This window comes from Cnephaeus nilssonii (genome assembly GCF_951640355.1).
Source record: "Cnephaeus nilssonii genome assembly, chromosome: 8".
NCBI lineage: Eukaryota > Metazoa > Chordata > Mammalia > Chiroptera > Vespertilionidae > Cnephaeus > Cnephaeus nilssonii.
This window is the reverse complement of record NC_137079.1, coordinates 74,402,607-74,419,122: the sequence shown is the minus strand read 5'-3', so window position 1 is coordinate 74,419,122 and position 16,516 is coordinate 74,402,607. Positions and strand designations below refer to the sequence as shown.

The 16,516-nt window shown below is 35.2% G+C and overlaps 1 protein-coding gene across 3 annotated transcripts in view; it reads right to left on the bottom strand.

Annotated features, from left to right (window-relative positions):
* The window catches only part of DIAPH3 (diaphanous related formin 3), a 551,015-nt gene that overhangs the window by 156,795 nt on the left and 377,704 nt on the right, over positions 1-16,516 (bottom strand). The window lies entirely within an intron of this gene.

Sequence of the window (16,516 nt, the reverse complement as noted above, 5' to 3'; positions counted from 1 at the left end):
AATTAGCAGGTAAACATGGATTTTTCTAATTTCCAACAAACAGCATGGAGTTTGTATTTTCAGTACCAATGAAATCAAACAGGTTATCTAATTGCAGTTTATCAATAATAATATCCTATATAATAATAGACAAATATGCAAATTGACCACACCTTCGCTATGCCCAAGCCACGCCCACCAACCAATCAGGACGGATATGCAAATTACCCCAACAAAGATGGCGGCAAATTTGCATATCAAGACAGCATAGAAAGAAGCCAAGAGCTGCAGAAGAGAGCAAAGCTGCAGAGAAGCAAGCAAGCCGGGGGCGGGGGGGGGAAGGAGGAGAAGGGAGGAGCTGAGGCAGGGCTGGGGGAGAAGGAAGTTGAGCAGGCGGGGCCGGGGGAGAAGGGATGAGTGGAGGCAGGGCCGGGGGAGAAGAGGCGGGGCCGGGGGAGAAGGGAGGAGCGGAGGCGGGGCCGGGGAGAAGGGAGGAGCGGAGGCGGGGCCGGGGGAGAAGGGAAAAGCAGGCAGGCTGGCGGAGAAGGCGGGCCGGGGGAGAAGGGAGGAGCGGAGGCGGGGCCAGGGGAGAAGGAAGGAGAGGGGGCTGGTGGAGAAGTTAGAAAAGCAGGGGGGCTGGCGGAGAATGCGGGGCGGGGGATAAGGGAGGAGAGCAGGCAGGGTGGGGTAGAGTGCAGCAGGAAACCCTATTGCAGGATTTTTCCTGCAACGGGAACGCTAGTTGAATATAAAAGTATATAATTAAACTTAACAAGTAGGTGGCTCATCTTATTTTGGGGAAGTTGTTAATTCCTCCTTTACTCTAATATTTTTAACCCTATAAATACTGTAAGTTTTTCATTAGAAATCAAATAATAAAGTTTAATATTATTAATCAAAACAATAAAAGGAAAAGTACAAGGGGAAAAAGGGAACAAAAAGCATAGAGAGAATATTAATTAAATCCATCCATCCAATAAATACTTACTGAGATACTGAGTAGCACACGATACTATTTAAAGACGATATATATTTCTAGCTCTGAAACATGCTTACATTCTGTGTGATAGGGTGGGGCAGAAAGCAAAGATAGGCAATAAACAATACATTTGATAAATATAGTACTATTAAAAAAACACAGAGTGATGTGATGGAATGCCTGGGAGCTACTTTACATTTGGTTGTCAATAAGGCCTCACTCACTGATTTGATTCAAGCTGAATTTGGAATGGCAAGGAGTTAGCTAGGTGATGATCTGGGAGGAAGAACAAATGCAAAGGCTGTTGGCAGGTTCGAGAGAAAGGCAACCAGTACAGAGGTGTAAGGTGAGGTCAGGAGTTCTGCTGAGGCCTGATCATTTAGTATTTATGGTCCTCTAGGCCAGAACGTAAAACTAAGCACTCTAAGATACAAGTACTAACCCTTTGCACTCGGATGTCGAGTGTGACTCGACACGGTTAGCAGTAGAATAAAGGAATCGAAAAAAGCAAGCGAGTGCAAAGGGCTAAGCAACCACCTTTGTTTCAAGTATCTTTTCAAAGGCATTTGTATAATGCAGTGTCTTGGAAGATGGAGGTAATATCTTCCTCTTAAGCAAATGGATTTATTTGCTGTATAGTATAGTAAATGGGAAAAGACGTGCAAGTAAGTCTTATTATCTCTTTAAAAAGATTGTGTTCCATGCTGCCATAAAAAAGAAGGAATTCTTACCATTTGCAGCAACCTGGATGGAATTGGAGAACATTATGTTAAGTGAAATAAGCCAGTCAATGAAAGAAAAATACCACATGATCTCACCCATTTATGGATAATAAAGAACATTAAAAACTTGAACAAAAAGATAGATACAGAGGCAGTAAAGCATCAAACAGTCTGTCAAATTACAGCAGGAAGGTTAGGGAGATGTGGGGAAGATAAGAGATCAATCAAAGGACTTGTATGCATGCATATAAGCATAACCAATGGACGCAAAACTCTGGGGTGTGAAGGCATATATGGGAGTGGGGTGGGGGGGCAATGGTAAGATATGTACACATATAATAACTTAATAAAAAAAATTGAAAAAAAACAAAACAAAACAATAAAAAGATTGTGTTCCCTGAGTTCAGGATTTTTCTCTAGTAACAAAAACTACTAAGAATGCAGGTATTAGACCCTCTTAACATTGCCCTGTGAGAATTTGGGCTCAGGTATCTATTGCTGTTGATGTAACAAACTGTTCTTTGTCTCTGACCCAACAGTCTTGTGTCTTCTGCCAACATCCATGGAATGCTAACAAGGTAAATTCTCATAATCTTCACAGTTCATGATGTATTAACACATTACTTTTGCTAAGCTATGAAATACCAGCTGCAATAATAAATGCTTTAATGTGCAAACCCTCCAATCTGCAAAGTGGATTCTGTAGTCTCCATTATGGCACAGAACGGTTAAGTATTTGTTCACTATAACAAGAGTAGAAAGAGGCAGAGGCAAGATTTGAAATCTAGCTATAATCTATGTTTTTTCTATCATATTGCTTCATGTTATGTTAGCATATGTAAACTGTCAGCTATAAGACAACAAATGCTGTAAAAATCAACATAAGTTAGGAACACAGGAGAAGCAACATTTTTTTAAAAAGTATGATTTCCAAGACAAGTGTGTACATCAGCGTGTGTGTTTGTGTGTGTGTGCATGTGCACCCATGTATGTATGTGTAGGGGAGATGGTGTAGGAAGAATGGATTGTGGTGGAGGAAAAGATAAGCAAATATTCAGAAATCAAAGCAGTATTTCTTGCTTGAGTAAAGTGATTAAAGGAAATGGCGATAGGTTAGAAAAATATATATCATGTTGCTTATTTATAAAACGTATTAAAGTACAAAATTTTCTGATGCGAATTTTCCACTTTAATGACTGGATGCATTTCAATGAGAAAATTTAATAGACTACCTATTACCAGATATAACTGCCACACCTTTTTAGTATTCCATTGGGCAATAAAAAGTAAAAATTACTTCCCAGGACCTTTAAAAATAATGTTTATATTTAGAAAGAAGGTCTGAAGTAGTTCTTAAAGTTATTTTGCTTTATGGAAAATGCACTATTGATTTTCATTTAAGAGCCTATCTCATTTAAAACATATTTTATTCTGACATTATACCTATTAGGAGAAGAATTTAGCTGGAAAAATACCAACAGACAGCATAGAAATAGGTATTTAGTCTAAAAATAATATTCCAGTTCTAATAGTAATTTGGAATTTTCTTTTATTCTAAATGTTGAAAAGCAAAAGTAGCCTAAAATAGAAAAGCTGAATAGTTTTAAAACCACATTATTCAAAAAACAATTGCCTGCTAGTTACTTTAATTTTAAATTCAAAGCCAGAAAGAAAAGTTAAGGTTGAGCCATACATAAAGATAATTAGCTATAAGACATTGATTTTTTTTAAAATCATCTTATTCTTAACCTGGTTTACTATTTGTTCAATTGGCAAATAAACTGCACTGCGACCAACTATTTTTGGCTACGCAGTACCACAGAAATTATTCTGAGTGCTTGCACAACTTCCCAGACAGAGCCTGCCACATGCTCTTGTCTGAAAGCTCTGTGGGCTTACCAGTGTGCATGCAATACCTGACTATTTAGTCAGGAGCACTGACCTCTTTTCAAACAAAAAAATGACAACCAACACAATAGGTGCGGATGAATCAGCAAAATACATATTTTTTGGTGTGCCCCAGAATTTTAGTAATTAGTTTATGTATGCCATGAGATGAAAAAGGTTGAAAATTGCTGCTCTACAGCAATGACCAGAGGGTTCTAAACTTTACTCAATTTTAACTATTCATTTCAAAGGCATAATCAATAATTTATCTGACTTCCTAAGGCTCAGTGCTTTTTATGGTGATAGCAGATTCTAGAATATATTAAAAATACATAGGTATGTTAATAAATATGTGTATACAACAATATATAGAGATGTTAACAAATGTGGGGGGGTATTCTAGAAATAAAATACATGAGCTCACAATGAGCTCACAATTATTGTCCACCTATAATTTATGTTTTCTACATAACTAATATGACAAGAATTCACCACATCTAGTTAAAATATACATTATAGCATTATATAACATATTTTCTCTCAGAGAAACCATAATAATCCAAAGCCAGTAAATTGAAGTGTGTGTGTGAAATATTTAAGTCTAGGGAGTGTAATTAATCCTCATTAGGTTATGGTTATTATGTTAAACATTATTGTTTAGTTTTTTTGAAAACTGCATCATCCGTATAAATGTGACTTGCTTTTTTTTTTTAAAGATTCATATTTAGCTTCCTCTATTTGATTAAGATGTGAGGACTTTAAAAAAAAAAACCACATTTTTTTATTGATCTCAGAGAGGAAGGGAGAGGGATAGAAATATCATTGATGAGAGGGAATCATTGATCGGCTTCCTCCTGCACCCCCCCTTCCCCGCCCCCCCGGATTGAGCCAACAACCCATGCATGTGTCCCTGACCGGAATCAAACCCTGACCTCCTAGTTCATAGGTCGATGCTCAATCACTGAGCCACACTGGGCTGTGATGTGCTTTTTTTCACTCAACGTTGTGTTTCTAAGATTTACCCATATTTTAATGTATAAATTATGCCTCATTTTCATTGCTTATAGTATTAAATTATGTTTAATTATTTACTCTCCTATCAGTGGGACTTGGGTTGTTTCCGATTTGGGGCTATCATATACAGTACAGATACAAACATTTTTGTACATGTCTACCTATGTATATGTACCATTTTTTAATAGTACATCCCATCAGTTGGTTCTTAAATTTGTTTAGAAACCAGTGGTAACCACTCTTTAACTAGCAGGATGTTTGCTGATGATTTTCTGTTCTAAAAATACACATACATAAAAGATCTGAGTCCCACTGCAAAATTTTACAACGTGAGTTATGGTCAAAAGTTTGAAAATCATTGGTGTCTGTGATAGGAGTAAAGTTGATGATTGTAAGGAGATACTCATCTTCAATCTTACTAGATGATGTCAATGTATTTTCAAAGTGGTTGCGTCAATGGATATCCCTTTGGGATCATAGCACACACACCACCAAACTGTCATTGTTAGTTTCTATTTGGCAGGGATATAATGGTATCCAATCATGCTTATTACTTATATTTCCTATTCTGTGAAATGCCATTCAGATCTTTTACTCAGTTTTGCATTAGGTTGTTCATCATGTTCTTAATGATTTGTAGTTCTTAAATATTTATGTTCTTTCAGTAAATGGAAGTTCTTAAATGTATGTAGTCAAAAATCTTTTTCATATTGCTGGTACCTCTTCTATCTTATTTAAGAAATCCTTCCCTAATTCAGACAAAGCTATTCTCCTATATTTCCTTCTAAAGTTTTAATGATGCTGTTCTCTTCACATTTCAGTATGTACTTTATCTGGAATCAATATTTTTAAATAGTATGAAGTGGGGATACAATTTACATTTTTTCACATTGAAAATTAGCTGACCCATAGCCATTTTCCTACTAGCTTATCAATGCGGATTGATCTTCAAAGCCACTTCATCTAAATTCCAAGTGGCCATAATATGTGCTGCAGTTTTAGGGCTGTTTTAGCCCATTTGGTCAAGATAACCATGTTTGTACTGGTAATACTCTTGTCTTAATTATCATGGTTTCTGTCTTATCTTTTTTCTTTAAAAAATCTTCACTATTCTTGGGCATTTGCTCTGTCATCTATATTTCAAAATGTACTTACTAAAGCCTTTGAAAAGGCCTATTAGGATTTTGAATAGAATTGCTCTGATTCTGTAGATTACAGAGAATTGATATTTTTGCAATATTGAGTCTTTCTATTTATGAATGTCATGTGGCTCTCCATTAACTTAAGTCTTTTGAAAAGAAATGCATACTTTTTTTCCATTCAGGTTTTAGACATTTTATGTTACATTTATTCTCTGTGTCTTCTCAATTGCCCTTGTTAATACTGACTTTTAAAAAGCATCATTTTTAATATTTAGTAACTAATATATACTTAAATATTCCATTGATAAAAGTCCTTATTTCTAATAATTTTCCTATAGACTCCTTTTTGTATTATTTATAGGCAATCATAATGAACCGTTAATTTCTTCATTTTCAATTTTTATACTTTTTCTTTCTTGTCTCATCAGACCATGCTAGCTAGAAGTTAAATCCCCATGATTAGGTTGGGGGTTTCCCCTTTGTCTCTAGTTTCCTACTTACAGATAGAAATGTTCAAGTAGTTTATTTAAGTTTGTCATCTTGTTTTAAAACCTAAACAAGGACTGAATTTTATCAAATGTTTTTCTCAATCTATTGTAACTCTTAATGTGGTAAGTTATGTTTATAAATATCTACCTATATATAAAAGCCCAGTGACTGAATGGTGGAAAGATCAGAACGACCAGTCAACCAGTCGCTATGACACACACTGACCACCAGGGGGCAGATGCTCAACACAGGAGCTGCCCCCTAGAGGTCAGTGAGCTACCACAGTGGGAGTGCCATTCGGCCAACCAGGATGAGGCCAAGTCTCTGCACCTATCAAATACCCGAGACAATCCAGACTCTGGCCACCAGCTGATGCGGGCCCTCTAAGGTGTGTTCTAGAAATAGTGTGGGAAGCTGGTATAGGCAGATGGCAAGAGGGGATGTGACTGTGGACCCTCCAGGGAGGCTGTCCTGATGGCCGAGGATCCTGGAGCACAGCTGCACTGAACATCCTTGATGGTGTCACCAACCTGGTATCACTCATCACGGACATTCACGAGTGGCTTTGGGGTGCAAAGCTCTCTGCCAGGTTCCTCCAGGACAGAGAACACACCTTTACCCAAGACATTACCCCGAAATATCAGCTCAGACTAATTTCCTCACTCAGCAGTCGCTCAGAGGGCGGGTCCACAGCCGCTCCACTGACTGGGATGAGAGGCGATCCTACAGTGGGCTGATTCCCACAGGCCACGCCCCCCACCAGTGCACGAATCCTTGCACTGGGACTCTAGTTCTAATATAAAACTAAACTTTCATTTCTGGGATAAACTCAACTTGGACCTGAAGAATTTATCTTTTTGAACATTTGGTCATAATATATTTTTTATACACTCTATTAGTTTGTAATAATCGCTTCATTAAAATATAGTAAAACTTTCTAGGCCAAGTATTTAGTATGACAGATTTGAAATGTCATCTAATTAAAAATTAGCTGTAGGCTTTTTCAAGCTTTCCAATTCTTTTAAAGTCAATTTCAATATGTTATTTTTTTTTTTTTTCCTCGCTAGGAACTTACCTATTTCATTAACTTTTCTAATTCTGGCCTACAAATTTTTGTAGTATGCTCTTCTCTCTTTATTATCTTCTGTATCTGTCTTCATATTCCTTTTTACATTCTCAATATTATTTTTTTCTTAATTTTTTCAGAAGTTTATCCACTTGTCCTTTCAAACCAACCACATTTTGGCTTTTAAAAACTTCCCTCTTAAGTCAGTTTCTTCTTCATTTCTCTCCTTTAATTCTCTAGGGTTATATAATTCTTTTTTAGTTTCTAAAGTCAGATGCTCTACCTTGTTAATTCTCATCCTGATTTTTTAGTATAAGCACTTAGAATATAAATTTCTTCATACCACCATTATTTCATCCCACAAATTTTGGTGTGGAGTATTTCCAATATTGTTCAGGTCTATATTTTTTCTATGATTTCTTCCTTGACACCTAATATGTCTTTTTTTATATATAATCATTTTTTTTAATTGATTTCAAAGAGGAAGGGAGAGGGAGATAGACGCATCAATGATGAGAGAAACATTGATCAGCTGCCTCCTGTACACCCCATACTAGGGACCCAGCCTACAACCCAGGGAATGTGCCCTGACCAGGAATCAAACCATGACCCCCTGGTTCTAGGTTGATGCTCAACCACTGAGCCACACCGCTAGGGCCCTAATGTGTTTTTAAAATGTTCAAAATAGAAGTTTAAATTTCATCCTTATTTGATTTATTTCTAATTTCATGTTATTATTGTGGTCAATGCATGAAGCTGATACTTAGTTACCAAGATCTCTTTCATGTTATCAAGATCTCTTTCATGATCTGTAGTATATGATTAATCTAACAAAAGTTCCACTTGTGACTGAGAAGAATATGTTCTTTAATTGCAGAGTGCTGTTCTGTATGTTAATAAAATTTAATTGTTTACAGCTCCTATGTCTTTAATATTTTTCTGACTTACCAATAAGTTAGAGGACGTTGTTGAAGTTTCCCAATATAATGCTGACTCTGTCAATTTATTTCTAGAGTTTATAATTTTTACATGCTTATTTTGGTGCTATGTTATTATGCATATGCAAACTTTAAAATTGTACCTTTCTGGTGAATTACATTTTCTATCATCTTGAAGTAATATTCCCTTGTCTTAAGTCTACTTTACTTGTTTTTAACATAGTTTCCCTTTTTCTGTTGATTAATGTTTTCCTTGTATTTCATTAACTTCTGTTACTGCAAACTTTTCTACATTCTTGAATTTATAAGTAGGCATCAAAAAACATAAAGTTAGACTTTGGTTTTTGTCCAATGTTATTGTCTTTAAAAAATTATGATTATAAAATACTAGAGGCCTAGTGCACAAATTCGTGCATGGGTGTGATCTGGCAGGGCCAGCTGGGGGGAGGGGATGTGTGAAGTTGGCCAGCCAGCCCCACCCCTGGGTGTGGGGGGCTCATCAGGAGTGGGGCTGGCCAGGGGAAAGGGCCGCAGGTGGTTGGCGGGCCGGCCCTGCCCCCTAGTCGAACTCCCAGTTGAGGGGACAATTTGCATATTAGCCTTTTATTATATAGGATTGTTTCCACCTCCTTATGTCTTTCTATTTGCCCTGCTTTATCTACCATATGCTCCTATTATTTTCTCCTGTTTTTATTTAGTTACATGTCTTTCTTGCTCTATTTCTCCTCCTAAAGTCTAGAATTTTCACTGGATATGTCTATCCTCTTACTAGGCATCCTTGTAATTTTATCACATAAATTAACAACTTAATGAAGCCTAAATATTATATCTTTACCTCCTTTCCTCCCCTTGTATAGTACAGAGAAGATAAAAGTCCTGAACTTCAAAAATCTCTTTCAATTTATTTAACTAAGTTATCCAATAGTTAAGCTGTCTCCTCTTTCTACAAAACAAGCTACATACTGTTGCTTTTTATACTTTAGTCTTTACATTTAGTTTCATGGTGCGTATGTCTTCTTGTCTCTCTTTGGGGGTTGGGGGTAATTGCTGCTTCTTTAAATATATCCTTCAGACCAGGGGTCAGCAAACTATAGTTCTTGGTGGGCCAACCTGTTATGGTAAATAGAGTATTCTTGGAACATAGCCATTCCCACTCATTTACATACTGCTTATGGCTGCTTTTGCACTGCTTACAGTACAGCTGAGTAGTTGCAGAAGACTGTGTGGCCTGCAAAGCTAAACTTTTTACTAGCTGGCCCTTTAAAGAGTTTGCCAATTCCTGCTTTAAAAGATCTTTTAAGGGAAGGATATTTGTGGAAAATGCCCTCTTCTGTTTATTCGAAAATAGTTTAATTTTTCCCTTGTTCCATAAAGTGGTTTTGCTTAGTACCCCAAATTGGAAGAAGTTTTTTTCTCAACACTTGAAGATATCTCTCTTTTGTCTTCCATTTTTGCTGATGAGAAATCACTTGCGTTAGTAGTCATAGTTTCACTACAATATTTTTTCAAGTGAATTTTATTTTATTTACCTTTCTTGATATAGGTTGTATTTCCAGACTCTTCATCTGGAAAATTCACAGCCATCAGTTTTCGTAATATCTTTCATTCAGTCTTTTGAGCTTATCCTTCTGAGACTTTAATTATACAAGTGGTAGGCCTTCCCATCTCATACTCTTTTACACTTCCCATCTCAAAGTCTTTTACACTGCCAATTGTGTTGTCTCCCTGGACTACATTCTGAACAATTTCTTTAGATCTATTGTTCAATTCCCCATTTTTTTTCCTTTGGCTGAGTATAATCATTGTTTAATTTCGAGCATCGTGCTTCTATTTCCTTAAGTTCTATTTGGTTCTTTGTCAAACATGCTTAGTCATCTTTAGTAGTCTCTTGTTTATTTCTCTCTTTAACTTTATCTGTTAAACATTTCACATCTTATTCCATATCTGGAGTCATGTGGGTTTCTATCTATTGTTTTGGTTTGTTGTTTTGTTTTTGTTTGTTTTGTCTTGGTCATTTCATCATTCAGCCCCTTGTTTCCCTGTATATTTGTTGATGGGGGTTAAGTGCTGTTATTTGATTAAACTTAATTTGTGAGAATCTTGAGGACCTAAATTGTAATTGCCTCCTGCATAGATCTTTGAATTTGCTTCTGAAAGTAATCAAGGGTCATTTCTAACCTGGATAAGTTTAGTTTCCTTTTGTCCTACATTTGTCTTATTCAGTGTCCTCACCCTGTTCTTGATCTTGGCATCCCAGGGCAAACCTGACTTTCTCCTTTGTGTACCTATGCTCAACAATCAAGTTTCAGCTCTGTTTTTTTTTCTCCTAAGCCCGGTTTGCCCTGGGAATTTCCCTGACCTTCTCACAAAACACCATGTTTTAAATAGTTTGTTGTACTATTGTAGGATGGATCTTTAAGAGTCCCTATTACCTTATCATGATAAGCAGTCCTAAAAGGGTGCTCTGGTAGAAAGTCAGCCAACATGTAGATCCTTAATTCTTAAACACTTTTGTATAATGAGGCAGTTCTGTGCACTCTATATTTTCCTGGGTATCTTATATGTGTGTGTTTTAGAATCCAAAAGTAAACAGTTTAACATTGGACAGACATATAACATCAGTCCTAGACAAGCACTGAAAAAAGTTTGTTAAACTGACAATCAAGAATGTCTTAAAAAATACAGTATGATATATCACTACTTTCAGATATTTTTAAAAATCTATATGAGCTAATCACTGCATATTAGAAAGTATAGTATTTAGGAGGAGGAAAGCTGGAGGCATGTTATCTTTGTTTGAATCTTCACTGGGCACTAAATACCTGTGTGACTTGTGTCTCAGTTTCCTCTTCTGTAAAACGGGCAAAATAGTATCTATTTTATGAGGATATTATAAGAATTAAGTGAATTAATACATGTAAATGACTTACAGAACTGCTGACACATAGTAAGCCCTGTATAAATGTTAACAATTGTTATTTTAATTGCTATTATATTATTACTAATTTATATGTTTTGCATTATTACTATGATATCATTAATCAAGTATCTTAAACATATATTTATTGGGCAATAAATCAAGGAAAGCCACTTTCTAACACGCACCAATCATACATATGTCTATTACATTGGGGAAGTGCCGATTTTCATAGTTCCTATAAGAATATAAATGTTTTCCATTCCAAGGTGTTGGAATACAATTTTACATTGATTTAATAGAAAGTACTGTTGTGAAAGCATTCACCCAATACGGCTGGATTACTTGGCAGGGAAGGAACAGAAGTGAATTAAATATGGAAGGCAAGATGTATTCTTGACCTCAAGTCTAGCTATGTACCTCTAAAGATTTAATTTACATATACCTATAGAAGTATTGTTTTGGATACTTTTAAATCTAATATGCTTTATGAAATTTTATTCTAGAAAAGAGAATTAGTTTAAATTCCTATGTTCACTTCCCCCAAAGTATTGCTTGCACTTAAAATTAAACATTCCTGATAAATTAACTTGAAACAATGCCCAATGATACAATTAATGGTTCTTTTATTTTCTCCCAAAAGTTTAAAATATAAAAAATTAGTGTGCACATTGCCCTCTCCTAAAACCAAAAAAAAAACCAAAAACACAATAGTCTATATTTCAAATATGCCTACTTGAAGAGTACATTAGTTTACTTTATAACATAGTAATAAAATGTAAAAATAAAAGTATCTTAGCCTACTTAAACGGCAACTATCATACTCAACATTTTTTAACATATGATAATATCCTGTATATTTCTATAACTTAGAAATCTAGTGCATTGTATAAAAAATGTTGATAGCTTATAAATGTCTTCTTGTCCAGATATATATTTCCTTAAACATTTATGGATAGTTAAGCTATGTAATCCAGGAATCTCTTTAGTACAGTTTTCACTAAACTTGAAAATCTTTTCTTCTTGCCTAAGTTTTTAATTTTGTCTCAAGTCTCAAAAATAACATTACAAAGCAAATTTAAAACCACATACTTTTCAGATGGATGGATATTAGGTAATATGAAGACACTGGTTAATTTTCTCAAGGTAAATAGCCACGTTAGAATCCCACACATTCCCACTAAATGCTTTGTTAGGAGTTGTCTTCACCTTGATAAGAGACAATGTTCAACCATACCAATGCTTTCTAGAAATTCCTGATGACAACATTTTCAGGAAAAAATAGAAAATATGTTTTATAAACCTTAAAAATGTATGCCTGTATTCTAATACATATTCCTATACTGAAACATAAAAGAAAATATTTTTAAATAATACCAGTCACAAAAATCTTCAAAAAATAAAAAAATATGCGATCTACTTGTCTGTTTTCCATTAAAAGTATTTTCTTTTGTAACTAAATATAAAATTTCCTTCCACATGCAAAACTTGGATTACAAACAATGGAAAATAAGTTTATTCTTAGAAACCCTTATTTGCAATAATAACAAGGTACAGACTTAAGAAATCTAGATGACATACAAATTAATCAAATTAATTTCTCTGGTATTGCCAAATCCAATAAAAAATGCTATCAGTGAGAAGAGGAGAACACGATATACTATACACTGGCACAAACAATTCATCATCTTAACATTCAATACAAGGAGCTATTAGTTAAACATTTGATGACTGTGAAACTTATGAAAATGGAACACAACCCTTTAAGAATATCCCAAAGGATGTGCAGATGCTGATGATTAAACTGTTTCAGCTTCAAGTTGCTCTTTATTGTAAAGTCAGTTTCAGATAAAACAACAAATTACTTGTTAGCCCATCAGGGACTTAACATTACAGACCTTTCATCACTATATTATATTTGTTTGCAATTCCTTTAAACACTTTGTAAAATTCTCAAATAAATGAGATATTTCAACCTAGTCAATAAGTTCTTTAATAAAGTATGAAATGTTCACAACTAAAGTTTTCCCAAAGTGTAACTTGATTTTCTATTAAATGTGTTCTTTTCCCTTATGTTCTAAAGCAGTGGTCAGCACACTATGGCTCGCGAGCCACATGCGGCTCTTTGGCCCCTTGAGTTTTTAGCAAAGGCCAGCTTAGGAGTACCCTAATTAAGTTAATAACAATGTACCCACCTATATAGTTTAAGTTTAAAAAATTTGGCTCTCAAATTTCAATTGTTGTACTGTTGATATTTGGCTCTGTTGACTAATGAGTTTGCTGACAACTGTTCTAAAGTGATACACTATAAAAATAGTGAGGCACAGGTAGGCACAAGATGGCAGCCATGAAGAACAGTGCTTTAATGTAGGCTTGGTGATAGGGCAGCATTTTTATAGCTACTGCTAATCACCTGTTCAATTAAAACATCCAACTAAAGCCCTAAAATATTCCATGAGAACCTGGTAATGTTTAAAACATGACAAGCCTTAAAACAACAATGTTTCCTTCCTTCCTCTTTCTCTCTCTTTCTCATTCACAATGTGGAAATGAAGTCCAGTATATCTCATATGCAAAGAATATGCCGTTTTATTCATTCTTGTTTGTGGCATCCAAGTTTAGTGTTATTTTATTCAATAACATGGATTAATCTACTTATGATTATGCATTAGTTATTCAGTTGACTTCTCTTTGTTATCAATCATTGTCCTCATTATTGTATTAGGATAATCCAGTTTTACCTTTTGCTATATCATTTCAGGGAACAAAGAAAATACTTAAAATGTAAAAGGGAAATACAAATTACCAGTCATTTAGTGATACAGAACCCGTCAGTCAAATGCATCTATTATCCCATTGAGCAATGCATAGCATGTATATATCTTATCATTAAAGAGAAAAATTAAGCCAGTTAGTCTAGGTGTGTTTTTATTGTGAAAAGTCTAAAGAATAAAGATTAGAAGAACCTAGTGATTAAGTTTCAAGGTTGCATACCCAAAATATTCACCACCTGGCATTGATCAATTCCTTAAATAAACAGATACCAAAGATAAGAAGAAAAACGATCCTATATTTAGAATATGTATTTTGTCCTAGTTTGGAGCTTTGTACCTCCAAGTGTGATCTCAGAATAACAATGATGCCAATGAAGACAACTTCGAAGTCATAAACTCACTAGAATAAGCAAGGATAGAAGATAATGTTCTATTATAATTACATAAGTTTACTCAACATCCATCCACAGGGCTTTTACATGATTTTCTTTTCTCTGATAGCATAGGAATCAATCTATAAGAACTAAGGAATACACAGAAAATGCTTAGTACTTTGGAGTTCCTGTTATTTGCCTAGTTGGTCTAAATAGTAGTCCTTGAAAATTACATTTAGAGTTGACAAGCATCAAATTTCTACATTTAAATGATTTGGCAAAATGAGTTTTGTTCTGGCTGCCCTCTTTAAAAAAACAACAACAACAAAACAGGAAAAAAACTAAAAATATCCTCACTGAATGAATTTATTTTTGTTTAGCAAATCACCACTTTAGTTTGAATATTCAGAAGAAGAATAAATTGTATTTGATCAACACACAACAAGATTTAATGAGTTATAATTGATTTTACATTTGTTCACTGCACAGTGTTATTTCAATTGTATGAACCAAAAATCAACTTAAAGTCTGCAAATAGCATGAACAACAAATCTTTAACTAGATAAAACATAACTCTAATGATTTTGGAGAAATAATTTAAAGACAGAAGTACTGATTAAAAATAGGTAGCTACTTATTTAGTTCAAAGTATTCTATAGGGGAGCATAAAATTAAAAAAGGAATGAAATACTTTAAATATTTCCTTGTTATAATGAACTAGAGGTCCGATGCATGAAATCCATGCAAGAGTAGGCCTTCCTTCTCCCAGCTGCCAGCACCAGCTTCCCTCTAGCACTGGGGACCTGGGCTTCCCTCGCAGTCCCGGCTTTGTTTGGAAGGTCGTCCAGAAGGACGTCTGGTCTAATTAGCACATTACACTTTTATTATTATAGACTGGGAAAGGCAAAAATCACTATACTTCTATTTTTTGTAGGTAGCTAATTTTGAGAGTATATGTACACAATATCATTTGATCTTCAAAATGTAACATCCCAAAGAAACACATGCTGTTTTTAAGAGGAAACTGGGGCACAGCAAGGTAAAGTAACTTGTCTCCAGTCATATCACCCAGGGTGTTGTGATGCCAGAGCCTGTTCCCTCAGCCACTGCTGTCTTTCCAATAATGAGGTAGAGAGCAACACGTCACTTTCACAAACAAAGAGGATGAGGCATCTAGTTGGCAGAATTCATAAGTCACTTAAGATGGGAAGAAATCAGAATTTTTTATCATTACACATACATGGAGGCATATATGTGGGAAACAAAACATAGGGAGGGACAGATTGGACTTCTTGAACTAGAAAATAACTGCAAAGTTCAGCACTTTTATATATCTAAACCTAGGGGTCAAAAAAGACAATATAAGGCTCCCACTTTGTGTGCAAAACAGTAATCCCTCTTAAGGCAGGGATTCCTTTCTGTTGCCATTGAAAACCTAAACCTAAAGTGGGGTACCAGATATGCAGGGTCTTAGAAACTATAAAGATGTCTCATAATCCTTTTTAGTATTTTAAAACAGAAAAGTTTCATGTGCTCAAGGGAAAAAAAGCTACATGAACCAAAAAGTCTGACTTCTTTTGTGTAATAACATCAATTCTACTTGGGAATGTATGTAATTAAAAACTCAGAGGGTCTACATAGCAGTTACATGTCTAATTAAAACAGAAAAATGGTATATTCTTAATGTATATAATTTGGTTGAGAAACTGTTTTCAAACATGTTATCTAAAGGGGACAGATAACAAAGGAGTCCTAAGAGGTGAAAGCATGCCTAAGTATTTCTCTAAAATTAGATCGTTAAGCAAAATAAATAAGGTGCCAGATGACATTTGCTTAAGGAGTTAAGAGTGCTATTGCACTGTGCTAACAACTCTGGTTAAAGAAGGAGACTAGCAAAATAGGAGACTATTCAATGACAATAAAGGAAGCATCATCAGGACTAGAAACAAGAGAGTTAAAGAAGAAACCATGCAATTCAGACCTATGTGTAGGAGCAGTTTAAGCAAAATTCTCTAACCTGAATATGAACGGGGAAGGGGAGCCTGGACATGCATTATGCGTCAGGGCCACAGTGATCAACGAAGAGATGGGTAATTATTATGAAGATTGGCTGAGATAATATATGTAAGTAAGACATCTGGGAAAATGTATGGTTCATAAAAATCCTATATAATAAAAGCCTAATATGCTAAGTGTCTGGAAGACCAGTTGGCTGTTCAACCAATCAAAGTGCAA